The sequence below is a fragment of the Syngnathus typhle genome, linkage group LG6 (genome assembly GCF_033458585.1).
Source record: "Syngnathus typhle isolate RoL2023-S1 ecotype Sweden linkage group LG6, RoL_Styp_1.0, whole genome shotgun sequence".
Lineage (NCBI taxonomy): Eukaryota > Metazoa > Chordata > Actinopteri > Syngnathiformes > Syngnathidae > Syngnathus > Syngnathus typhle.
Genome location: NC_083743.1, coordinates 13,263,510 through 13,290,919, shown reverse-complemented (window position 1 = coordinate 13,290,919; position 27,410 = coordinate 13,263,510). Strand labels below are relative to the sequence as shown.

Below are 27,410 nucleotides of genomic sequence, written 5' to 3'. Positions count from 1 at the left end.
TAAGTTCAAACAATATATATTCTAACTAGTTTTTGCATAAAAGCTATGGAATGACAAGTTAGCATATACTGTAAATACAGTATAGTATGTCAATTACAATTACAGTACCGTTTTTCTCCGTGTATAATGCTCCCCCATGTATAATACGCACCCTAAATGTCGATACTGGAAAAAAGCCTGTACCCATGTATAATACGCACTCAAATTTTGACTCCTACTTACTCCTACCATTTTCTGTTCCGCTGTATCCCCACGGGGGTCGCGGGCTTGCTGGAGCCTAACCCAGCCGTCATCGGGCAGTAGGCGGGGGACACCCTGAACCGGTTGCCAGCCAATCGCAGGGCACACAGAGACGAACAACCATCCGCACACGCACTCACACCTAGGGGTAATTTGGAGCGCTCATTCGGCCTACCAAGCATGTTTTGGGGGATTTGGGAGGAAACCGGAGTGCCCGGAGAAAACCCACGCGGACACGGGGAGAACATGCAAACTCCACACAGGGAGGGCCGGTGGTGGAATCGAACCCGCATCTTCCTTAGTGTGAGGTGGACGTGCTAGCCAGTGTGCCACCGAGCCGCCGCCTCCTACTTAAGTCCGTAAACGTAAAATTATTTCAGAAAAAAGATCATCTTTGGGAACAACCGGATGTTATTCTGCCGGTCAGTATCACTGCGCATGCGCTAGCAAACTCGATAGCAAAGAAATGTTTCGGATTTGTGTAGGGTACATTGTGACAGCAAACGAGCAGGTGATCGAGCAAGCGTCTGATACGAGAGCATTGTGTTCGTATGGAGCGTGTTTGAAGTGAACAGCAGAGAAAAAAGGAACAAGGCAAAGTGTTGTGAAATAAAATATTACCTGTAATACGCATTTAGGTAGAGAACTGAACTCTCGCTCTTTATATAGCTGACGTGTCTTGCGCATCCGTTCTGCGCATCTGTAATGGTGGCCTCCGTATGATATCCGGTTTGCGATGGAGATTAAAAAACAAACAATATTTGACAATAACACACCATCAAGGATTGCACCATCGCATCAAACGATGTGTCGTCAATTATGAATTTTACTGACTAAGTGTGTTGGGCAGGATGGCTGGAAAAAAACGGTATATATATTGAAAAAAATATCTATATATCTATCTATATATATATATATATATATATATCTATCTCTATATATATATATATATATATATATATATATATTTATATATATATATATATATATATATATATATATATATATATATATATATATATATATATATATATATATATATATATATATATATATATATATATATATATATATGTATACTATATATTTATATATATATATATATATTTTTTTTAATTTATTTATTTTGTAATTTTTTTTATATATATATATATATTTTTTTTTTATTTGGCCTTTATTTACCCATGCAAACAATTAAGAACAAGTTCTTATTTACAACTGCGGCCTGACACATCTATCTATCTATCTATCTATCTATCTATCTATCTATCTATCTATCTATATATATATATATATATATATATATATATATATATATATATATATATATATATATATATATATATATATATATATATATATATATATATATATATATATATACACATACATAAATTACATATATATGTAGACTGGCCAAATGCTCACATGAAAAGTATATGAAATCCATCATATTTCGATTCTTTGTGTATGTAGATGAAACCTAAAGAAAAATAATGCAACATTGACGGATAGAATACACAATTTTAGAATCTTGGATTCAATTTTGGTCAATTCAAAAAGAGTGGAAATTTGCAACATGTTAATGGTATGACTTGACAAATCTCAGGACACACAGCAAAATACTTAACGCAGAGAAACACTGTCAGCAGTTATTGCCAGCTATTGTCACAATCTCGTCTTTCGTTAGAGTCCCTATCAGAGTGATGTCATCACTTTCAGGCACCACAGTTGTGCCAGCCCGTCTTCATCAATTAGCTTCAACGTAATACTTCACTTTTTATTAAGTAAAAGGTCTTTTTCTATTACCATCATCATTAGTCTTTTTCAAGTATCAGACAAACAAGGGTGTTTAGAGAAACTGGAAATTGGACCAGGCTGTCTTGGGATAATTTGTTTCCTTTCCACCAGCAACAAGGCTGATCATATCAGTTAGTTAGCCTTGGCCCTGCATGTGGCAACCAAAATTAACGGTGAAAATTCTACTGTACTATAAGAATCTAGGGACAAATAATACAATATACCATAGCTTTGCTCTAAAAACATAAACAGTGCATGTTGAAAATGGTTTGTGGTAGAATTTAGAGCAGAGGTCACTATCTTAGTCGGAACCGGTATATATTATATATGTAATTATCTTTTGGGTTTTGACTCACTTTCAACTCTTACTTTTCTGCTACTGTATATTAATTTGTGTTTCAATTTACTGTTTCCACTATTTTTGTGGTGCTTTGTTACAACTGCAGCAGTTCTAAAATGTGCCATGTAAATAAAGTTGTATTGTATTGTAAATGTTGTTTTTTTCTTCAATTTAACGGATGACCTTTGGCATCATTACCCAGGAAGTAGCTGTCAGTTTCAAAAAAGTTAGTGAACCCTGACCCTGATTCAGAGGAATGAGTGCAGCTGACACACTTGACAAGATTATGAAACAGCTGAGTGTGTATCACGTGAATCAATGAGGAAATTACTGCTTTGCTTTGTAGATGAGGAAAGAAAAGTCCACAGTTCAAGTTAGAGTATTTCCCTGGCAAAAAAACAATATCAATCACAACATGTAGAGAGGTGATTGGAACCAAGGACATTGGTTACTGATCTCTGAGAAACATCACGGCACTTTGGACCTACACATAATCTACTGTGAACAAATTGATACCATTATCTGTAATTGTCACGACTTTTCCAGATGGCCATCATGCACATTCATTCACTGAGTTGCAGGTCCAGAAGACGGGTTTATTGTGCAACCCCATTGGAATTAGATATGTGAAAGTGGAACTCCTGATTCTTCAACGTGTTTGGAAAAGGAAGCAACAAAAAGAAAAATTAAACGCCATGTTGTCAAGGCTCAAATTGGGACTCAAACAAATTTTTGGACGTATTTTATTTAAATTACGGTGTATGTTATTATTATGTAGATTCTCATACATTTTCATATTAATTTTCATTTCGTCTTTGGTGGTGTAGCTGACTTTGCTGTTGCCAGCGTGTCTGTGGTTGCCTGCTTTCTTGTGCTCTGAGATTGATCGGACAGTTGTTATAAGCTCCAGCTAAATGGCACCACTCCCTTTATATTACAAAGCGAGCATTGTCACAAGTTCAACTTTTCAAAGTGAGAGCTCCTTTTTGACCCTTCAAGCTTCACTACTGTATGTACTGTATATTTCCGAGATGGAGGACCACATACAAAATACAAAACCTCAACTTTTCAATTTCATTACGTTATATTTATCCAAAATAGCTATAAAATATCAGAATGGAAACAGTTGTCATTTTGTTCAATTCTGGTGGATTTAAAATGCAAATTATCTATGCATTTCAGTCGTTAAATAGTTTGTAAATGCAGTTAATAACGCTTTTAGATGACTCTTGTTTTCTTCTGGAAAAAAATGCTTGAAATACTTACTTCAAGGGTGCACCAGGCACCAGCGTATCCGAACAGTCTACCTGATATGTTGTACTGATATTACAACTGTCTGCTCAGTTTTTCCTTCCACTAGTAACACATGGTGTACAATACTAGTAGAAAAGAACATTTCAATTGACGCACATTCCTCTCTGATTACTGGGAGGAAGAAATGAAAATAGGACTGGAACACGTGAATGAAAGCGTGACATAGTTGCCAATAGATCAAATCCAAGAAGTGACTCTGTAATTTGACGACAAAAATATTCCTATGTGTTCCAAAACCTAAGTAAAAAAAGAAGAAGAAATAAAAAGGCGTAGTTCTGTAAGACTGCACTGTTTGCACGGTCTGGAAAACTAGCCAAGGCCACATACTTTACATGACCTGTTCAAGATGGAGAGAGCACATGCTTGACCTGATTTTTAGACCGTTCTCCTCAGCTGCATTTTTAAAAGTCGGGTGCGTGCACGCTGCCCCTTTAAATTGCTGCAAAGTGTCATGTCACACGCATACAACTTTGCTGAGTCATTGGGTTCAAGGCTTCTTTTGTAACCTCTACCCAGCAAGGCTCCTCATTGGCTTCACTCTCCACACTACACACAACCTGGTTGGCTGCCAGCACTACAAATCACTTTTCTTTTGACCATGGGAGTGCTTTAAAGTGACAGAGGCAGCTCCCTTGACTCCCCTTTGGCCGATCTTTGATGGTGAACAAACTGAGTGAACTGCAATCATGCAGCACATTAGTTATTAGTTGGCAGCTCTGCGTAAGCAAATCTGCACTCTCATTTGGGCCACGGGAGGCAAAGTATTTTATTGCAAATCAAAGGAAACGATCGAAGTGCACGCTGTTTTTGTTAATCGTAATGAATTTAGATACTTGCTGAAGTCATATTGCTAACAGTGGACACGCACACCCAAATTATAGCCTCAAAATACACAGAAAACGGAACACCCCTGCACAAAGACATTTCAGTGACATCTTCCAGTGCACCTACATAGTATTTACAGTGGCAGGCTAGCTAATAGAGTTAAATCGCAGGATACAAAGGGATAGTGCAACAGCACTCCGATCCTGGATAAAAGATCTCATCTCATCTCATTTTATAGATTAGAAGGCAAGTAATGCGGAAGGAAGTATTGGTTTCCTGAAGGAGGTGTGCTTGTGGCGCATTGCTGCCCGACTTTGTGAATGCATCAACATATATCGAGGCAACGGATAAAAGCTGTGTCACTGTGCTGAGTGTGCATTGTGTAACTTCATATTAGAGCAAGAATGTTGACAGGTTGCAACGTTTGATCTGCGTAACTTCGCTGCTCTATACCCCTGCCAGAGGATGGGCTGCTATGGTACAGTTTAAAAAGCATTATTTACTCTGTATTTGCACTGCAACAATTTTATGACCCCCACCCCGCCCTTTGCTATGATATAAAGATACAGTTCATTGTACAATATGTATATATCAAAAGCCATGTAACATATCCACTCTTGTGCAAATGTAATTCACATACATGTAAAGTGTAAACATTTAGTTTGCCATTTTATTGTTACAATGTAAAAACAATGCAACTTAACTTTAATAACAGATGTTGATTGTGGTATGATCATGCTGGAGTCTTTAAACACGAGTCCTCTCCATTCTGTATACATACTGTAGCATAGCCATGTTTTCCCCCTTTTGACAAGCAAGCCCCAAATTGGGGATTGCGACCATGAGAAGTGTGAATAGTTATTTAGGTATTTAAGATAATTCTCTCTCCACACCAATCCACAATAATGCTTTGTGTGCTTAAAAAAGATGAGAAGCAAAATGTTTGAATTAAATTAAATTAAATACTAAGGGTTTTTTATTGTTATGGTGTTTTCATGCTTGGTCCCTTTCAACTAAATTCAGCCTTTTTGTGTAAATGTAAATTCTCCAAACTGAATCAAACCATGCTGAAATGGGGGGGAAAAGAGATAATCTATAGTGTGGTCTTGGGTTGGTTCACTTTGAGTCCCCTGAGCAGTTTACCTAACCTGCACCGTTTGCGTAACCTGTGCAATGTGAACAAAAGGTGCTCCTGGTTGACCTCTGGTCATGCCATTTCATCCGGGGTGGACCAAAAAGAAATCATAAAGACAAGCAAGATGTGAGAAAACGTCCACAGTAAAGGTGATGGATTAGAAGTGTACCGTTTTTTTCCATGTATAGTACGTAAAATGTAACTAATTTTTTGTCCTAAAATCTGGGATGTGCATTATACATGGGTACAAAAAAAAGAAAAGAAAAATCTTTATTTCTTTTATTTATTTTTTTTATCCGGAGATGATACGGAGGTCGCCATTACAGATGCGCTTTCTTCTCTGCTGTTCACTTCAAACACACTCCATACGAACACAATGCTCTCGTATCAGACGCTTGCTCGATCACCTGCTTGTTTGCTGTCACAATGTACCCTACGCAAATCCGAAACATTTCTTCGCTATCGAGTTTGCTAGCCCGGCAGAATAACATCCGGTTGTTCCCAAAGATGATCTTTTTTCTGAAATAATTTTATGTTTACGGACTTAAGTAGGAGTCAAAATTTGGGTGCGTATTATACATGGGTACAGGCTTTTTTCCAGCATCGACATGCCATTTTTAGGGTGCGTATTATACATGGGGGCGCATTATACATGGAAAAAAACGGTACTTTAAGAACAGTTCTTTAGTTCATACTATTTGTATGCAAACTCCGAAGAGAAATTTGACAATTGTACCATATTCATATAATGCTAACCATCCTGATAGCACAGCCTTTATGAAAGTAACGTGTATAAAATGTATTTATTTTAATAAAGGCCTCTCACTAATAGACTCCCATTAATCTTTTGTAATCATGGACTACCAGGCACGACTTAAAATTGCATGACAATTGCATGTCATTGTGGCAATACACAGTATGAGACAGAAATTATTTAAAATCCTCTTTTGGCAGACAATATGATTTCTTCTGCCATTATGGAACAGAGTGAGATGGCTCTTCTGCAGCCTGGTCATGTGCAAAAGTTCTCAACATTTCACATAACAATTCTAGCAACCTAATAGGTCAGGGTTGGAAGCGCCTCCTATGGGCGGAAGCATTCTGATTGGCCCTCAGTCTTAAAGCCCGCCTATTTTCTCACAGTAGTCTACACCGCCGTTGGTCAAAAAGCCTGCCTGTCATGGCTGACTCGAGGTGGGCGTCTGCCCTTGTTCGCTCTCTAGCTTCTCCGATTGGTCGACTGCGCTATGCCTACGTCACGAGTCTGCCAGCTGATCGGTCGGAGAAGCCGGTTTGAAGAGATGAGTCGGACGCAGGGAGAGACCGGGGTGGGAGTCCCGAGGAGCAGCGAAGCAGCACGGGGTGTGACCGCTTGATAGGATACTCTGCTTTAGCCTCTCTCTCTTTTAACAAACAAACAAAAAATCGTGTACAACCGTTGTCACCGCTCAGCGCTGACAGTGTAATCCGCGGAGAACTTGTGAGCTGTCGACCTCGTCGAAAGCTCTGGAATTGTCAGGAGAAATTCAGAGAGTTTAAGGTGTGGCTGTCAGGCGTCTGCGTTAGAGAACCTTGCAAAACCAAATGTTGGTCGTGGGAGCCTGGCCGTCCAGGGTTGGGCGCCCGCCCCTCCTTCTGGTCTTGCCACAAGCCGAGGCGTTTAAACGTGTTCGGTCATTTTCTTCAACATCTTACATAACCAAACGCCTTTCCCACCTTGAACGTTCCGCTTCCAGACGACTTGAAACGCGCGTGGCAATCTAAATAAATAGCACAGGAGGAGATGGCTTAATGCTTTTGAGTGCTCTTCTGGGCTTTTCACAAGACCTCCCGAATGTAACGGACGTGGCAACTTTACAGTAGAGAGCCAGCCACCACAGGCCAACTGGGCGTGGGGTGGAACCGGCCCGAACAGTACGATCCGTCCTCTCGTATCGGCTGCGCATATTAGAATCGTGTTGCCAAGTGGTGCAGTGGAACCGGTGGATTTACCTCAAAGTAAGTGTGAAAATCCCTTTTGAAAAGTTTTAAACGAGATATAGCAATCCTCTGGCTGTCTTATGTTTTTTTTGTTTTTTTTTGCCATTTATGACTGGCATGAATCTACCCTATAGTCAATGCGTCAGGGTCGTATATATTATTCTGTAATATCTAATCAGGTCTAAATTGTACTCGATCGACTGGGTGGAGGAGGAAGCTAAAGCCTCAAGAGTTGCCTCTAAAGCAGTTGTCATTGGAGTGAAAGGTGACACGGTACACCTCGATCATTATTTAGTGCACGGGAAGATTGGCCCTGTATAGTCTAATCAAGATAAGCTTTTAGTCAAGTAAAGGAGGTTGAGGGAATTCTATAAGGCCCCACCCTTTGCAGCTCAACATGGACATGAAGCGTTGCCCCTCCTCCACCTCCTCAGTCATTTATTTCCCCTTTCAAGCTTGTCTTTTGCTGTCCAACCCCACGCCCCCCCCCCCCCCCTTCTATGTCCAGGTGCCCACTTGTTAAAGACCATTTTGAATTTGCACCACAAGACCAGGACTTACTTCCAGGAGTTTACAAGATGATGGATAAAAAGGTGAGGTTTTGTTTGATTAACCAGTGGATGCTGTTTTAATTATTTTGAAAAATACAAGTCATCTTCATAAATTCTTTTTTTGTGTATCATGTGCATGGTATTGCCGATCAACCTGTTGCAGTTTTAGTTATGCAATGACCTCTGCCCTCCATCAGTGGCTGCAATTACATAATCCTATTGGTGGCGATAGGAGCCTCCCATGCCTGTGTCTTTTAAGGCAGACATATCAATGGGTTAACTTCCTGTTTAAGCGGCGGGTGTCATTTCCCACCTGCACTCAGCATGTCAGCCCTTAAATGGCTGTGACCTTGTCATCTATTAACCTCCAGAGGCCCATTATTTACAACCCTGCTTCATTTTTCAGTTTTATTTTTCCACCCTTCACTGATAAGTTTTCCATTCAACTCTTTTGCCTGCAGGGTCGAAGGTGCTCTTGCCATCGCCCGTCGCTAACTAACCCACCAATGGCCTGTCTCTGTAATGCACCACTTGTTGACTGTGAAAATATTTGACATGGCGCTGTTGCACAATTTGGATCTATGCATAGTATTGCGGCAGAAATTCTTAAAGACTATTAGCGTTAATAATGTTCCAATCTCAGTATTTGCATTCTGTGTGGGAGGTTCAGTGTTGCAACGGGTGTTGCACAAAGGGTTGGACTCAGGTTGCAATGACACATTTTTAGTGGGAGAGGGCTGCAAAATTGGAATTTCAGTGCAATGCGTTGCTTTGACAGATACATGCATATAATCCTGGTTGATCAGTGTTTTGTTATCTGCATGACTGAACGAGAATAATACTGTCGTCCAGTAGTGACGTCCAGTGAGCCACTCCCTAGACACTCGCACGTTCACTCTCAAAGGGCATACGAGATTGCAATTAGATGCTACTCGGTTCTATTAATTTAAATGGTGGATCCACCTTTCATAGTCTGAACTACTTAAATAAGCATGAGAATTGCTCACTCCATGTATGTGCGTGTATTTGTCAGCAAATTTGAAAAGGATTTAGTCAGACCATTGGCCTCAACTCATCCAAATTGGCCACAGTGAGATCTGGAATAGAATTTTTCAACGGTCAGCATCGCTGACATTTATCACATCCAATAAACATAAAAGTGTGTCATTTGCCGAATCATTCGTTGTGTTCCAAGTGGAATGACAAGCCCGTGGAATGATTGGGTGTACGTAAGAGTGATTTAAGGTGGACTGTTATCGACGTAGCAGAGGACCTGCGGTGGAAATGCGGTAGCTGCAGTGAGGTTGCATATTTGGCATGGCCACGCCCCGACAGCCCCATCAGATGATCAGAGACACTAGCTTGGATTTGCTTCAAACTGCTTTGGACTGTATTTCAAACCATGGACGAAAGATTCTGGTCATGGTAATTTGGGATTTCAATGCTGCATGCCGCACTGCAAAATGGAAGCCATTAGACCTCTTGTTGAGACATAAGCAAGTAAAGGTGTGTTAGAAAAATCGTCCACGCCCTGTAGCATGCCTTTTTTTTTTTTCTTTTTTTTTTTCTTTTTTTTTATAAATTATGCGGTTAATTCATTATTAGTGACCTGGCCTAATAATTGCATGCGGGGTTCCTCTCCTACCATTCCAGCTGTCCCACAAATGTGACATAGGCTGAGACTGTTTCCGCTGCCGTCTTATCAGTGGAACATTCCATTACCCCATTCCGTCTCTGTGTGTTTTAAACAGAAAGGGAAGGATGTAATAATAGCGCATTAGCACTCCGAAAGGGGGCTCCTGTTTGCTTGCCCAATGAAAAGGTCAGTTATTACTTGTTTACAAGCAATTTAATTTAGTGTTTATGCATTTTTTATTGGCGGACGCTAAAAATAAAATAAATTGTCAGTTTTGTACAACGTAATGTACGTTGCAATAAATTACTATATTAGAAATGATTATTTGATAGTATCCCGCTTGAGAGACTGTCTTTCTGGACTAAGCGTTCATATTTTTGTTAGCGCCTACGGCTAATCTTGGGGTGTAGCCAGCTTCGTGTTTGTTCTTTGAAAGCCGCAAAGATAAACTTTACCATTCTGCTCTTTTGTGCTTCCAGAGATGAGTCTGCTCTTCGCCGGCTAACGCCTTCTTCAGCAGAATGCCCCCTCTGCAGTCAAATTCCAGCCTGGCCTTTTGGGAGTCGGTGGGAATCGTCCAGAGACCGCGCTAGATGAGTGAGCAGGAGCACATCTCCCATACAGCAATCGAACATCCATGCATGATGAGTCAAAGCTATATGGCGCTAATAATAAGTTACCACTCTTCAAACGATTAAGCAAATATGGTTGCCTTTGATTTACTGAATTAATGGCATCCAGGTTTTGGTTTTCACACTTTCTATGAGTGACCTAGATAACAAACAGAGGCTGTTGTGCCTCGAGTGTGTGTTGTGTGTGTGTTGCGTGTGTGCGTGCGTGCACTCACACACACACACACACACACGTGCAGACCCACGCCTTTTTAGAGCTAAAAGCTTTAGGGCACAGAAATTTCTTCAGTAAGAGTACCCACCGTTTTCCAATGATACAGTTAGAGACCTAAATGAAACAACATAGTTGGCTTAGTTCAGGACGTAACTTATGGCTCTTAATTTATGAGACTTTAGTAAGATTTGGTCTCCTGCCGGCATTGGATGAGCTATATAAAGATTATTTTAGACTGCAGCACACACCGCTTTAGGGTAGTGTGTGTGCAGAGCCAGCAGTGAGGAGCAGTGGGCCTCTCAGCAGACAGGCTGGAATGTGGACCATATGTAGCAGGCATCCCAAGAATGTAACTTGGCCTTGCTGAGCTGACCAACCTAAAGATACACAGGGGGACAAGGAGGAGGTAAAAGATAATGTCAAGAGAAAGCGGTTAAAAGCACAAAAATAGATTACCTTCTTGTCGGGAGTGGCGAGACAGGAAGATGTAGTGAAGTCAAATGTTGAGAAAGGAAAAATTTAAACTGAGACCAGTGCTTAAAATCTTTCTCACCCTCAAATGGAATGATTGTATGTTTGTAATTGTCTCTGCAAAGAGCACAGGCACGTCTGTGTCATCACACGCCATGACAAAATGATTAGTAGTTAATTCAAACCGCTTGTCCTCACTCCTTATTGTGCTTGTGTTCCCACAGATGCCTTAATCGGTTAGTGACAGAAAATTAATGAGTTGTTTGTGAAGATCCATCTTGATCACCGGGTTATATATTACTGAAGGTGGTCCGTTCATGACAAAATATAATCTGCTCCTAATGCTGCTTTTCCTTCTCAAAAATGTTGTGTACCTGCTTCTTCTTTATTGTGGACTTGCACGGCCATCGTTACACTTGTCGCCTTCGACATCAAGAAAGAGCAAAACACTTTTGTCGAGTTCATTGTCACCGTGACTCAAATCTTTTGTTTGAACTCCATATTGTAGTAATTTAGCATGTAATGAATAAATTGGCAAGAACGTTTCCCATGTTCTTCTGGTAAGTGCGGAAACGACGGACCTGCAGGTTAGGCTTCTCGAACAACACCGTTAAAGAGGATTTATTTATTAAGGTTCGGCTGGTGGACGTTTGTGTGCTGTCCATTTGTCAATGTAAATCCAGTGGACGTGTGGTGATTGTATATTAGGCCGCAATGTTTTTTCAGCTCACTACCTCAGGGCCAATGTTGTTCTCATCTCCGTTAGCTTAGCATGTCGGGCTTGCATGGCATCTGGATACAGCTGCATCCAGCACGACAGGAAACACATTCACACACAGACAATCACACGCACTCTAGCATGGTGCCCTTTTTTTTTTCCATCCAACATACCTGACGACTATACTCCTTCCACATGCATGCATAGTCTCAGTCTGCTGGAGTGTGATGAGACTGGCATAAAATGGCATCTGACCTCCTTTCAGCACTCCTTTCTTTTATTCGTAGCATTTATTCATCGGAGGTAAAGTGTCATCAGCTTATCATTTCATCGAGGCGTGCGGTCCGTAATCCTTTTTAGTTAAATGAGAAATTCCGTTTGTAAACTCAATCAGTAAAATGAGGGGATTGAGTCGTTTTAGCACTCTTGTTTCATTTTTACTCGCAGAAGGTAACGGTTTGGTTCCCACATTCAGGCATCCGATTAAATCCATAAGGTGCTGTTACTTTGGGAGTGAGTCGGTAGAGATCGTGGCATATTTATGCATTACCATGAGCATCTGTGGCATCGGATCAGAACACGTATTTGCTAGTTAGGTCTTTGTGTGGGTCTGAATTCAGATGTATTTTACTGGAAATTCTCCCGACTGCATAGGGACAAACTTCCTCTCCTTCAATCTTTTTTTCTTTCTTCCTATCGGTGTGCTTCTCAGGATATTGCATCTGAGTCATACTAGTTGCAATGCAGCCTTTGTCTGTTTTCGTTCTTATTGTATTTATGTGTGCCTTGCCTGCTATAGTTAATCAAAGCTAGATGTTCAAGCGATAGGACATTTCCTTTTGAAGAGAAGGGTGACATGTTGCAGGCAAACGTGACAATTGGCTGTTGGCTAACCTCATGCAAATGTTTGAAATCGAACTCGCGTGACACTCTGAGTCTGACGATAGAAGCTCGGAGGGGAAGGATGAAACGGAGCAGATTTATCAAGCATGGGCAGCTCTTACTCCCTCGCACGGCTGACATTTCCTGTCTTTCAGCTAATAACTCGACTTCTGCATGGGGCGGGGGGGGTTATGTACACACACATGCACACACATGCACACACACACACAAGAGGATGTACTCATGGCGACAAAAAACGTATACATAAAATGAAACAATGAAGTCTTTGACACAGTTCTTCCTATTGGTAGGAAGGAAGCCTCACAAATCTTTATTCTTTCTGGTCACATCCCGTCTTCTACAGCTCAGCTCGATGCCTTTTGAAGCTTTTTCTCTCACTTCTATATGAAACGTGTCCTTCACATGATCTTACAGCAAACGCAGACACATTCATACGCAGACGCCTCATCATGCCGCATCGCAGCATGACCACCATGTTGTCGGCTTCACACTTCATCTCCTCGCCGAGCCGCAAACCAGCTCGCCCGCCTTGCCGTGCATGCACATACATAACATGCACTAGCTAAGACTGAAAAGGTCATTTCCGCTTTCCCACCTGCTGACATCCTGCCAGCTCACGTCACCTCTTCCTAGAGCGAATTCCATTCTGCACTTGAAGGAAATAAAAAATGAACAGCAATAAGAGTTTCCTACATCTCACAGGTTATATAAGTAGGGAATAGTTCAGGTTACATTAGGAATGTAGTCATCTTTGTTGAGATGTGCTTCTTTTAGCGTCATGTGCCCAGCCCTCATTATACCTTTGCACCACATCACTTTTTTTTTCTTTTTTTTTTTTTGTGTGTGTCTTTGTACCTGTCTTGCAAAAAACAAGGCATGGACTTTAACCTCCAGCATTTACCACTGATAAAAATGAACGTGTGCACGTTTGCGCACACATGCATTTTATTCCCTTTATTCCTGCTAATCCCGTTCTAGTCCTGCGCGGAAAAGACAACATATTGATCCGATTTGTATGTGAATGCAATTAGTTGTGCGAAGGCCTCATGGGACTTGCCACTCAAAATTATTTGCACTGCGCTGTGGTTTTAATGTAGTTTTTGCTATTGAACCTCTAAGGTCCAACATGTGTTTAGATTCGGCGAATTAAAAAATAACCGGTATCGGAAATAAAACAAATCGGGTTCAGATCAGGGTCCAGGTGTTGCCCTTCTCAATGTTGTGCCACTAGATGCAAATTATAACTGAAATTGTGAAATTGTTTTGGCCATGTGCCTGTTGAACCATACAAAGGCGGAAATGCAGCATTAGAATCACAGTAACATCTGGATACTGCATTTGGATGACGAAGTTCAGAGATCGCGTTTAAAAGGTTCGATACTGCTGTTTTGACTACAATTAGTGTGCAATGGTTTTCTTAAGAACTCAAAAGACCACAGGAAGCATTTTCATAGGTGGAGCTCCGAGATGGCATTTTTGGGGAATGATTCATAGCACTTCCCATTCTTTTCAGCCGTGTCATTCTGTGCAGAGGCGTCTTAGACACGCACTTACTGGCAACTTTTAGATGTGATCCTTCATTGAATGACCGACCGAGCAGATTTTCATCATACTTGATCAGTGAGATTCTATAAAGAGAGTTGATTACGGCGCCCGACTTTCTTATCAGGCCAAGTTAGATTACATTAGTTCCATAATGTAGTGATTCCATTTTTAAACACTCAAATGCTTTTGCATTCGGTTATATTCATATGAATACAAACTGCCTATGGTTGTCCTCGGAGTCACCAGCTCTGCGTAATCAATGTCTCTTGGTACACTATGTCCTCCACCCCGGGACGGGTCCGTCTGCGTGTTTGTCTGCGTGCTTCACATATTGTGAGTGCTAAGAAATAACAGGGTTGGAAATGTCTTTAACAAGCAGCAGCTCTGTCACAACAAGCTGTTAAATATGCCCGAGGCTTTACTTCTTCATTTCTGTACTAAATGGGGAAAAAACTATGGCCTTTGGATTTTTGTTTGTGAACTTTATTTGTTTGTTTGTTTTCTTCTCAAATGTTAACACTGTTTGATGTAAAATACTCACATGGGGTTAGAGCTGTCGTGTTCTCTGTGACTGATAGCGTATTGTGGCAACCTATAAGTAATGAATCATAAAAATAATTGGGCAATTATGATCTATCACATCATCAAGTTGAGTCTCATGGGGGGAAACTGTAATTTATCTTTCTTACCTATGCCTCTTTAGTTGATAATATAACAATATACTATAATTAAATCGCAAAGAAAGTGCGTATTTTAATACACACAACGTGAGACATCCCAGCTGTCATTACGTGGACATTTAAGCATTTCTGAACTGTGAATTAGGGTCATCACTTTCCTTGTCCTTTTTGATATCCATTTTTCCTAGATAACAGAATATCCATTTTAATATAGCCACCCCAGAGGAACGTTGTCTCCTCAGGGTTAACAAAGGCAGAAGGACACAAGCCAGAAGATGCCTTTGGCTTCCAATATGTCACATGCATCATTTGGATTTTACAAGGTTGAACAGCTAACTTGGAGGCTTTTACCAAATGATACTTTTAAAAAAAGCCAAACAAAAGAAAGGAGAGACTTGAGTGTGTGTTGACTTGCAGTTTAGAGCGTTCTAGTGTTGAGCATAGCAGCATGGGGTTCGTTGAGTTTTCAGAGGTTACTGGGTTCGCAGGGCTGTGTGCTAGTTTGCCTGAAGGCCCGTCCTTGAACTGAGAGAGAATATGCTGCCGGGGAAAGTCTTTTCACATCGACTGACTACGAAAGTTGAAGCTCGGCCAGCTGACTGAAAGCCAGGCAAGACAAATCCGGGGCTTCTCTCAACTATTATACAGTGCGTATCACATAAAGGGATTCTTGTCTTTTATTTCTCAATTTAAAGCCGTAACTAGAGGCCAGACTAGCGAGTTTACGGATTGTCGTCCATGTTTTTCTTCAGGTTGCAATTTGAAAGAGTTGCTCATTGGCTGACCTACAGCAGTTCTTCACTGGCAAGCTTTATGTGCTCATGTACCAACTAAAGCTGCCAGCTGAAGAACTGTTGTGGTTGGCTCTTCCCTGCAATGAAGACCGCCAGGACCGGAGCGAGAGTACTGGCTGAACGGAGTCTCTCCCTCCATTTCTTACCACTGATCCTGCTCAGGGTTATGATTGAGCTGGAGTCGATCCGAGATGAATTGGGAACACTGAAAGGCAGAAAGAAGTCCAATGGAATGAAGTCCATTAGGTGTCACAGAAACTGTGTTTCTTCTGCAGCATGTTCATGTGCTGAGATGCATACCATGACACTTGCTGTTGCATGGAACAAAACATTCCTTCGAGACAGATTTGTGCAAATAGATTTAGAAAATAGAAAAAGTCCCTTTTCAAGGCGTTCGTCATTGTGCTATAATGAAATGAGAATAAGAATAATTATTTTAAAACGGTTCTATCAATAATATGATGTATGACTTGCACAACTGTATTAAACACCGATTGCTCTTTCGTAACTGCTTCCACCTTTTTAAAGGCCCCGGTTCCATCTAAAATAAAACCGGTCCAATGGTGTGATGCTTCCACCAAGCTTCACCGCAGGTATGATGATCGTTTGGTGATTAAATATGTCGCCTTTGTGTTAAATAGCGTACACATTTTGGAATTTTGGCCAACAAGTTAAACCTTGGCTTTTTTTTACCATAATAAAAACATTTCCCCAAAGCATGTGGGAAAATGTTATGTTGCGATAAAACCAAGGTTCAACTAATCTGGCAAATTCCAGCCTAGTATGTCTCTAGAAATTTGCAAATATTCAACGTTAGATACTTTCTACTTGATTTTATTTGATTATCTGCCATTTTGTCATGCAACAAAACTTTAATTTTTAATAGAATAAACTTCCCCCTCAAAATGATCAATTTCCATTGACTATTTCTTCCTTGTTTTGATTGTACAAGTCAAAATGCGTAATTTCGTATTTCAGTCAGAAACCTATTGATGTTTGTCATTTGCCTTCTGCCACATCATCGTCTTCACGGCCGTCCTGATGTTTTCCACGTCTTGGTAAGAGTTTCCCTTGATGACCTCTTTGAGCTTGGGAAAAAGGATAGAAATCCCAGGTCGGCTAAATAGGGAGGTTGCTCCAGCACGGTGATTTCTTTTCTCGGCCAGGAAGTCTGATATTCGGGGCATAGTAAAACTAGTCCTGCCTCAACTTTCACCTCTTTTTACTCACTGAATGAATCAAACTCTACAGGTGCTCTTTGTAGATGTACTGGTTGAAAAACTTTTCTGACATTTCATAGTTTCCTTAGCTTGTGAATGTTCATAATAGAGTAATTCAATATGCTGATCAACTAAAAAGAAAATGCAATTTTCTAGATGTCAAGACTAGCCCAGACATTTTATTTCTCGCCATGTGAATACCACGACATACCTTCCAAACAACAGCCGCCCCCGATGTGCCGTCATCGGTATGCTTATGCATTTCCCCAGTTTTGTCATGAGAGACGCACAGCCATCCTCCCGTGTGTCTTCCAGACTAGCCCAACTATAAACACACAGACAAGAATCTTGTCTGTGACCCTTAGCTCTTATTAATGGAACTTCAAGAGAAAGGGCGATGTCCAGACCAGGATATGAGAGTGAGCATGTCTCTTTAAAGCTGCCAGCCAAAGTCCAACACAGGGAAGGAATGTTCCGGGGCCTTAACAAAACCAGATGCCCCAGCTTACGCTCCCTCGCACACATGGTCTGTGTTGTCTACTCCGAGCAGAATTCTTACTTGGAATCACAAATTAAACCAAGAACTGAGCAGTGTTTTTTTTTTGTAGATTTCTTTCAGTGTCTTCTGACTCCTTTGGCCTAATCTCCTTATCTTGTCTGCTCCTCTTTACCTTTGCCCTTATGCTTGGAAAGCTTTTTCTCACCCTTCAACACTGTTACACCCATACACACACACACAGGAAACACCAAAATGGGATTATTGCACTCTCTCGTGTACATCCTCTTCTGGTAGCCCTGCCAGTATCTAGCATTAGGGCAATGCAACGGTGCATATAAAGGTTGGACCTTGACTTTGTGTTTCAGGTGTTTCACCTGCTTGAGCTGCTTGCCAAGGAGTCCTCCAGTCATTCTACATAATTGAGGAGACCTGAATCAAATATATATATAATACAATATCACAATAATACTATTTGACTATTTAATATGACAATCAATACTATTTGACTCAAATACTAGCTCATGAGGAGATATTTTTGTTTAACAAGAAAATGTCTGGTTCATCTAGCATTCAAGGCGTTCAGCATATAAAGCATTCAGACAGGGGCATTCCATTTGTTCCATTCATTTCAATGGTTGTATTCTGAATAAAACATGAAAGTTATGATAGCCATTAGTGGAGAAAGGGCATTCTGCCATTTGAATTTTGGGGCACAGTGGAATAGCTCCTTCTTTTATTCTATATCTGCATTTTAGATTTTACATAATAAAGTCTTTCTTGGGCACATGGGCCACCCCTACAAAGTTTAATGGAAATAGGTTTTGTGGTTTCCTTAATCTTGCTAACTATCAAAGAAAGAAAGAAAGAAAGAAAGAAAGAAAGAAAGAAAGAAAGAAAGAAAGAAAGAAAGAAAGAAAGAAAGAAAGAAAGAGAAAGAAAGAGAAAGAAAGAGAAAGAAAGAGAAAGAAAGAAAGAAAGAAAGAAAGAAAGAAAGAAAGAAAGAAAGAAAGAAAGAAAGAAAGAAAGAAAGAAAGAAAGAAAGAAAGAAAGAAAGAAAGAAAGAAAGAAAGAAAGAAAGAAAGAAAGAAAGAAAGAAAGAAAGAAAGAAACTATTGCGTTGTATTAAGATGGCGTAATGTAGCTTCCTGCTGTGTTTAATGCTCCCTTGTAGTGTGCAAGGCCTTATGGACCTACTTTTATAAAAAGTGTGCAAGTTACTCTGGTATGGGATACATTTTAAATTGTCAGCAGGAATAGCAATTCTTGTTACATCTAAAGATGCAATACAGAAAAAATGTTTATAAGATGCAATTGTACTCATTCATTCCATATCTAAAGATTTTACCTATATATTCATTTATAAGGATATTGTCTCAGAGCAATTCATTGAGAAAGCTATTAAACTAAAAGAGAGTATTTGAATTTAAAAAATAAAATTACTGCTACAAGTAATTTTCATCCATTTGCCAATGTCTAAAAAAAAATCCACTTTTCATTTTTCATACCAAAACATGTGTTAATGGATTTGCTTCAGTACAAATAAATTTCTCGAAGATGAAACTAGTTTTACTGTACAGAAAGAGATCGTCGACCGCTGAGCCGGAGTCAGGTGACAGTCAAAGGTTGGATGTGTGCGTCGATGGAGCAGAGTCACGCAGGCAGGATAAGGTTGCAACTGCTCTTTGGAAACTATAGAAGCACAGCATGTAAAGTCATCAGGCCCTATAGCTGCTGCGTGTGTCGATGAAGGTCATCTCATTCTCGCAGCGGTGGTCAAGGAGACAACCCCATATGTAGTGTGTGACCAATTAATTTTAACTAGCTTCCAAAGCTGATGAGAGATTGAAACTCGTATCATATTCTACGCCAGGTCCCACTGGAGTGTTTGCATTCTTTGGAAATAATGCATCACGACTAAGGAGTCATCCTTATTCGGAAACTTTTAATTGATTCAGTTTTCAGGACACTTTCTATGTAGAGCAGGACCACAACCACTCTTGCCACATATCAGGAAATCTAACTGAAGCACAATGGCAACGGAGGCAATCAAAAACTGTCTGTCACATGATACAGAGATTTAGGGCAGCCATTTGCCTCGTTTTATTGGGTTGAGATGGCAGAAGAGGCAGAAAAAAAGAGAGCAAGAGTGTGGATAGAGATTTTGGGGTGGGGTGAGAAAAGGATGTGTAACACTTGATAAGCGTAATACTGTGAAGGTGATTAGAAGTAATGATAATCTAACAAATAATGTTATTAGGGACCTCTTTCCAAGCAAAACTACAGCAGATGTAATGGTATTGTTTTGACATTATACAGCAAGCAAAGTGCTTTGCTGTGATGTCTACTGTACACTCCTTTCGTCAAAGCAGCCAGAAGCTCCAAGGCCAGTCCCTGAAGAGGTTTACAAACCTCTCCTAAATTCTTCCCTCAGGGTGAAATCATGTGAAAGCTGCTTAGGCAGATTATCCCTGCCTCGACGGCAGCTGGCAATGGGATCCTTGGGAGTGCACCTGACTCAATACTGACTGTGACGCAACCGAAGCCTGTGGCCCAGCGTGCCGCCACAATCCTCTGTGACCTTTGGCCCTGGAGTGAAAAATCCATTTTTTTTTTGCCTTGGACCTTGCTTTAAAAAAACACTGGCTGACTTGGTCACCAATTGGATAAAGCTTTAATATAATCAATGTTTTTATTATTATTTATTTTTTTAATTTCTCTTTTGTTGTTGTTTTTTTATCTAGTACAAAAACAATTCTTACTCTATGCAACAGTCGAAGCTCCACAGTTGAACACAATCCAGCCTGTCGTACCGTTAATATTCTCTATACGCTTTGCCCAGAGTAAAGGCTGCCTGTTCGTAAGGTGCCGTCCTATTCGTGATGTGTATTACACATTGCAGCTGGTACTTGGCCTGTACTGAGCTCCCAAAATAGACACTCGTTCCAGATGGGTGGGCTGCGAGGTGAAGGAGAAGGAAAGAGCAAAAATGATATGTTGCAAAGTGAGAGAAAGCTATTGCAAAGCGTTGCAGCTGCACCTTTAAATCACTCTATGAGGATCTGAGGTCCTCATGGTCCACCAGACTGGTGCTCCTTCCTAGAAGGCCTGTTAGGTAATTCAGTTATCTCCAACCGGGGGTGCCGTCACCGTGGCAGTGTTGTTGGGGCAGTGGAAAGTCGTGTAGTTGGTCTGAAAATTATTAAATGTATAAATATCTTTGTTCACCCATCTATGCCAGTGACGTAAAGAGACAGGCAGAACAATAAAATGTTTTCCATTTGACGGCAAACGATATAATTAACCTGTCCATCCGTCTGTTGGCATTCATCCAACAACTTGTGACTTCCTTTGAGTATTTTCTGCTTTGTGTTTAATTAAAAAGGTGAAGCTTTTAGAGGAAGTGAATGTGTGAGTATTAATTAAGATAAGGCAATCATTTGGACTTTGTACATTTTGTGAGATTTTTCTTGTCAAACGGCTGCCTAAGCTGGCTCAATAAAAGTTGGGAAACACTGATGTAATTGATTGGAAAGTGTGAGTCGTGGCATGGCTGTGACAGCCAGACACACACACTCACACACACACGCAGCTAACATGTGACAGAGGTCAGAGAGTGGATGGCTCAGGCGCACATGCACATACACACCACCTCAGAGGTGAATTCATCTTGTGTTCATATATGAAAGGCAAACATACATGTGGGCTGTAAGGGGAGGGAGCGAGTCGATGCCAACCCAGGAAAGTTAAAAATAACTGAACCCGCACCTTCTAAGATGGTTTTGTCTGGAGTGAGGCTGCTCAGAGTTTAATGAAACCTGACAACTTAATCCCTTGTAAGAGATTGAAGCAGTGGCAAAATGATGGCACTTGTGTGTTGGTTCAAAATATAAAAGATGATTTCATTGAGGCTTATTAGCATATTAACACATAAAACGTTTTTTCTTGAAATTGTGGATTGGCAAATGTTGCCTCAAGCCCTTGTTCCTGTTATGAAAAATGACTTTATCTGATTAGATCTCCAGTCTCGTGCTCTTCAGTGGAGAATGGAGCATTTATTGCTTCTAATGAAGAACAGCATGTGCTTTGAATTTACAAGGAAATTGATTTCCCTTTGCAATATTTTGAACTTTAAGATTTTCATTCTTTTGAGGGGAAAAATCTATATTATGGAACACATGATAAAAGCACAATTAGAAATGTCAAATTTACCTCAGTTGAGACTTTATTCCACAGAAAAATAGAAATATACAGTATAGCGCCTCATACTTTCTGTCTGTCTGTCTGTCCGTTTCCTTGTCTGTCTACCTCTATTGTGTTAATCTGGTAATGGTCTTTCAATAGACTGTCATTTCTTCTCGTCAGACCTTAGATGTAGCTCTTGCACCTTATTCAGGTGTTATCCATGTGTTTCCTAACAGCCAGATGATTTGTCTTTAAGTCACTACCAGGTTAAGTCTATTGGGATCAGACAGGATGCCCACTGACCAGCACCATTTAATCTCTTGACCTAGTCCAGACAAACAAGATTAGACCAAATTGTTGAGCGGGGATATACTCACCTTGTGTTGTCCCTACTTCACTTGCATTCAATTTCCCTCTTCCCCTCTCTCCTGCTCCCCGTCGGCCCTTAAGGAAAGGTCAATAGGGCCCCGTCACATATCTCATCTGGGAGCACCAGAACTATTTTGGCCAATGAGCCGTAGCAGGCGCACGGGCTGGGTTGTGCAATCGCATGAAATCAGATCTCCAAGTACAGGAAGTGATAGCGAGAGGCCATGAGCAATAAATAATGGATGAGCTTGACAGTTTATGCCACCAAACATTAATTAAACTTGATATTAGTTATGCATTCAATTGGGAAGACAATATAATGGTAGATTAAACTAATTTTGAACCCATACAAATGTAAATGATGATATTTAAGTACATATATTGCGATATAAGTGTAGTCTTTGGTCCTTTGTGAGCATCCGCCATATTTGATGACATCCAATAATCCAACACAGGTCAACTTCACCGAATGTCAAAGTGACAGCCTTTAATCAACTTTAATGCCTGTTTTTCACAGTTTACACACACAGATATGGAAAATAGTACTAATATTTGTACTTCTTAAATCTGACAATCTCTTTTTGCTTTGAATTTGATGAATTTGAATAGTTTGGCCTTTGGAGAGCTTTTACCTGATGTTACCCATTAATGATATGACGTCAACAGTCATTGTGTATTAAACCGAACGATAATTCCACTGAATCAAACTGAATTGAATTGTTCCACTTCAAAACGTACCATTCATGAATCATATTGTTCCCCATGTATCAAGGTCTGTATTGAGACTTTTATATGCTTCTTTTGCTGTCCTTGGGAATCAGACAGGAATCTATATATGTCCAATATGATGAAGGGAAATAGGATTATATCAACTGTGCGTTATATGAGGTCAATGAGCTAACAGCGGGTACACAGGCTACTTGTCTTCTCTTTAGAGTGCTTCATCAAAACAATGCTGTCAATCACTGCAGACATTTACATCCTGCCATAGGTGTGCCTTTTATATGAAACTATTGATTGCAACCACATTCAAAATCTTTGATTATCCTGATCTTACCCTAAAATAATTTCCAAATTTTGGGGCTGTGGAGCGTCTGCAGTAATGTTGTGTAAACGCATGAACCACATCACCGTCTTTATGTGTTGCATGCATTTAGCCTTTGTCCTGGCTGCTATGTGTTCTGGTATGCAGCTAAAGGTCGAGCCCCGGTGGAGAGCGGCCTGGCAGGGGCCCGGTCAGGGGGCGCTGGAGCTAAGAAATACTGCAACAGCCAAGACCAACATTACGGTGGAGCATCACAAGCAACTGTAGACAAAGGCTACCGACTGAAAGAATAGTCGCTATACGAGTAGATACAGAATGAGTTTTGTGGTTGGCTTTCAGAGGCTGCAAGTGGGAACGCAGGTTTAAAGAGCAGCAAGTAATATGCACACCTTGCGACTCGGAGCTATGTGTTGTTCCAGAAACGTCTCACATGTCCCCCCCCCAAGACATGACTTCACAAGACACTTGTGCAGGCTGTTCCCGAGAATTTTGCAAGTCAGAACAGCCAACACACCAGCTCACGCATGCACGCACACACAGCACAGCCGCCCTCCTGTTGGCCCGAATAAGTACTGCGTGGTGTATATATTTTTAAAAAAAGTCCTTGATAAATATGAAAAAATCCATTGTGGAGAATGGTGGCTTCTTGTCTGACACAAGATCATAACTATTCAGAGTCAGCTAGTACTTTTTGTGATTTTTTTTTCATTATGTGCTGTGCCGTGAAACGTTAGTTGTGTAAAAAGTGTGTACCTCAGCTAGTTTTAATGTTGAGAAGAAATGATTTTGTCACAGTACAGTTTGCTAATCCAGGTCAAAAGGAAAAACTGAAGTTTGTTGACATTATCTGAAACAGTTTATTTGGAAAGTGTAGTATTTTTCTTCACAATCTCCGCTTTGCACATGCTCCCTTTCTGTGTTTAATTCATATAATGTGACATTATTTGTGGAGCTGACACAAATACTCTGCACAACCAACCGACCCACCCTCACAACCAGTGGAAACAAACCAAATCAGGTTTCCATTGTGAGCTGGACTGGACTGTACCATTTGGTGGAAAAGTGAGTTACATCATACAAAATAAATGTGGTCAAAAACTCTTTCCTTATACCCTCTCTGTTGTTGACTCCACGTAGAATAATGTAATTGGGCGGCTGCCATTTGTTATGCAATATAACTTCACGTGTGACCTTGTTCTCCAAAGAATCCACATTGTTGAAATATGTGCTAGTGGAACACTTTGAAGGTTATCTTGAGCCCGTGAACTGGTTGGGGATCTGCCAGTTATGTCATTTTCTAAAATCGAAATGAAAGAAGTGAAGCTCAAGGGAGAATTACTTGTGTGGCAATTGCCTGTTGGAAGTGTTGTGTCGGTCAAATTAGAACATATGAAACTAGGAATTGTACGCGTCCTGCATGTGCTTGCTCGGCTCTAATGTGACAAGGGAAAAAAGAAGCGTCAGGAAACAACCCCCACACTCCTCACCCTCTCTATCGCTAATCCATATGTGCAACACAAAAGGCTCACACATTCATCAACATTCAACCGTGTTGTGAGTGGATGTTGTGCGTCATGGAAGGTGCCTCCCCTGTGTGATACAGTATATATATGAATGAATGGCCTTTACACGGCTAGCTACGCCTCTCCGGGAAATCCATGACTGCATTTTCCACAAATAGAGCATGACTTGCTATAAGTATAACTGATGCATCAGCAGCAGGTTTCCAACAGGGTCCAATGTGACCATAGTCTCTCCTGATGAATGCTTGTGGTTAAACCTGTTCTCAAAAGGTGCGTGTGTTCAGCAAGCCGTCTTATTTGATGACTTGCGCCACTGTGAACCTATTCAAATGCATGTATCCAGTGAGTGAGCCATGCAAAGGCAGGGCCAGGAAGAGAGGTGCAGGCAGTGTGACGCGAGCATCAATGAGTCAGACTGACACAAAGCCTGAGTCATAGCATTGTTTCTTCTCCAACAGGTTGGCTGGATAACTGTTCAATGTGCATATTTGGGATCGCACATGCTGCTTCCTGCGAAAAGTTATTACAGCTATGTTTCAGTTACACGGAAGCAATATGATGATATCGATCTCGCTTTTGAATCAAAAGATTGTATCGTTTTAATAGTGGGGATGACGGAGTAGGCGGTAACCATAGCAACTCCAAACCTGTCATCCAAGAGAAACAGCACTCCATATGTCCATGTTACTTTTTCACGGTTTCCAGCACTCGTGTAAACTCCATTAAGAACAATGAATCTTTTCATTTGAAGTATGATTCCATTGTTCTTGTTCTTGTGTAACCTCAATACAGAGAAGATTAGCATGTTGTAAGGGCTCAGATAGCATGTCGCTATGTGAAGCAGAGCCATCTTGAAAACTTGGCTTCAGCCCTAAATCCATTTATACATCAATCCCCCAATGAAATTTTGAATAATCCATCCACATAATGCAATTACTTTTGTTTTGTGTTCATGACAATGTTCCTGAGACAAAATGGACCCTTAATTGTTGCAAATATTTTTAATACCAAGTAGACCCCAAGCCTCAATAAAACCTGCCCACTTGAGAAGAAACTCTCATATCAAATGACAAAATTAATTTCAAATCAGCTTTGTGTTGTGTCATGCCTTCCTTGGAATTGTTAGTGTTTTGTCACAGATATGATCTGCAGTTTTCAATCAAGGCAACAGGAGAAGGAGGGGAAAAAAAAGCTACATGACTCAGCAGGAATTATATCATCAAGCTAATTGCTCTGACTATAGTCAGACATGGCAGGGCGGCTTTTTATAATTCATTTCCTAAACAAGGTAACTCAATGTGCTAAATTAAAAGTACATCTAAAAGCATTTATGGTATAAGCAAACTGTTTTAAAAAAATTAAACACAGCTTATACTGTTCAGGGTCGCGGATGCTTAACTTCTATTTACCATATTTTCCCAGTTGTTTATTTATAGTACATTGACAAAAACCTATTTATGTATTTTATAAACATATAAGGAAAGAATGGTCTGACTGGAAGTTTGTTGATGTTGAATCTGGTGTACTGTAATGTTGTTTTTTGCAGCTACGGCTGCTGTGTATGTGCAATATAAATAAAAGTGAGTTAAGATAAACTATTAAATAAATTCCATCATGGTTGTCACTATGTACAGACATCCAGGTTATATTCCCAATACTGCTGCACTCACAACAGTGTCCATAAGACGGTCTGAAACCTCTTCATCTGGATGACAGCCAAGTGCATACTGTACCAAAGTGTTACTTAATGCTGTAACACGTCAGCCGAGGGGGAAAAAAAAACAAGAGGCCAACCTGATTGGAGGTTGCAGTACAATCCATGGTATAAAGGCCCTATTTGAACACAGATAAGACCAGCAACGTTGCGTGATAGTCCCAAGTGAAGGACCTAAACTTTACCTGCAGTGTTGCTTCACAAAAGGAAACCCACAGCGGTACAGTTATGCAAGCATGAGCCATGGTATTCACGCACTGGTTCGAAATCAAGCATTAGCCGTGCTCTAAACTACTTGCAGACGTTGCGAAGGAACATTATACGCACATGCACGCACACCCAGGCACAGATAGGTGGCAGATGCGCAGAAAGAAAGGTCACTGAGTGCATTGGGTAATTGTCTGCTTTTAGAATTGTTCACATCACCATATAAATCATTGAAATTTCCTCTGGAATGAAAGCAATGTGCACTCCGACATTTATTTATTTTTTTCTTTTACTGCTCTTTCATGAAACACACATGTACAGACATGACTGTTCATATTATTACACTAATTCTGTTTTGAAAAGTATGCCTTCACTTAAGAAATATATGTAAGTATAGACGTCCACCAAGCAATTCTAAACATGATTTTTACTGCTGAACTCCAACCCTCTAGGTGGTGGTAATGAAAATGACCACATTTGGAAAACATTATGCCATAAGTTTAGTACTTAGTTACTAAACTGCAGAGTAACAGGCAAACATTTAAGTGGAATTCAAGTCAAAAATGTTGTTTCCAATATTGAAGTCTACATTTCCCACTAGTTTAAATGTATTTATCCAATTAATATTGCATCGGTGGAATTGAATCATTTGAAACCATCAAAAAGTGCAGACATTTTGACATTCTACTGCCACCTGCTGTGGCACATTCTGATATTCGCAATACAAACATTTTTGACTTAACTGCCCCTTTATTTCCTCAAGAACATTTCGACAACTATATTAAATGATCTATCCATTTTCTACACTGCTTACAGTGTTCAGGGTCACACGTGAGTTGGAGCCAATAACAAATGATCTCTGGCAGGGTGCTG

The 27,410-nt window shown here is 40.4% G+C and overlaps 2 long non-coding RNA genes across 2 annotated transcripts; one reads left to right on the top strand and one right to left on the bottom strand.

The window, feature by feature from the left end:
* Positions 1-6,928: 6,928 nt before the first annotated feature.
* Positions 6,929-18,428, top strand: LOC133155934 (uncharacterized). The gene is made up of 3 exons (XR_009714753.1): positions 6,929-7,652; positions 8,143-8,227; positions 10,301-18,428. It is a non-coding gene; the product is annotated as an uncharacterized LOC133155934 (long non-coding RNA).
* Positions 18,429-20,120: 1,692 nt separating this feature from the next.
* On the bottom strand, positions 20,121-22,340 carry LOC133155935 (uncharacterized). The gene is made up of 3 exons (XR_009714754.1): positions 22,057-22,340; positions 20,535-20,686; positions 20,121-20,452 (listed from the first exon to the last, which is right to left on the bottom strand). It is a non-coding gene; the product is annotated as an uncharacterized LOC133155935 (long non-coding RNA).
* Between the last annotated feature and the right edge of the window lie 5,070 nt (positions 22,341-27,410).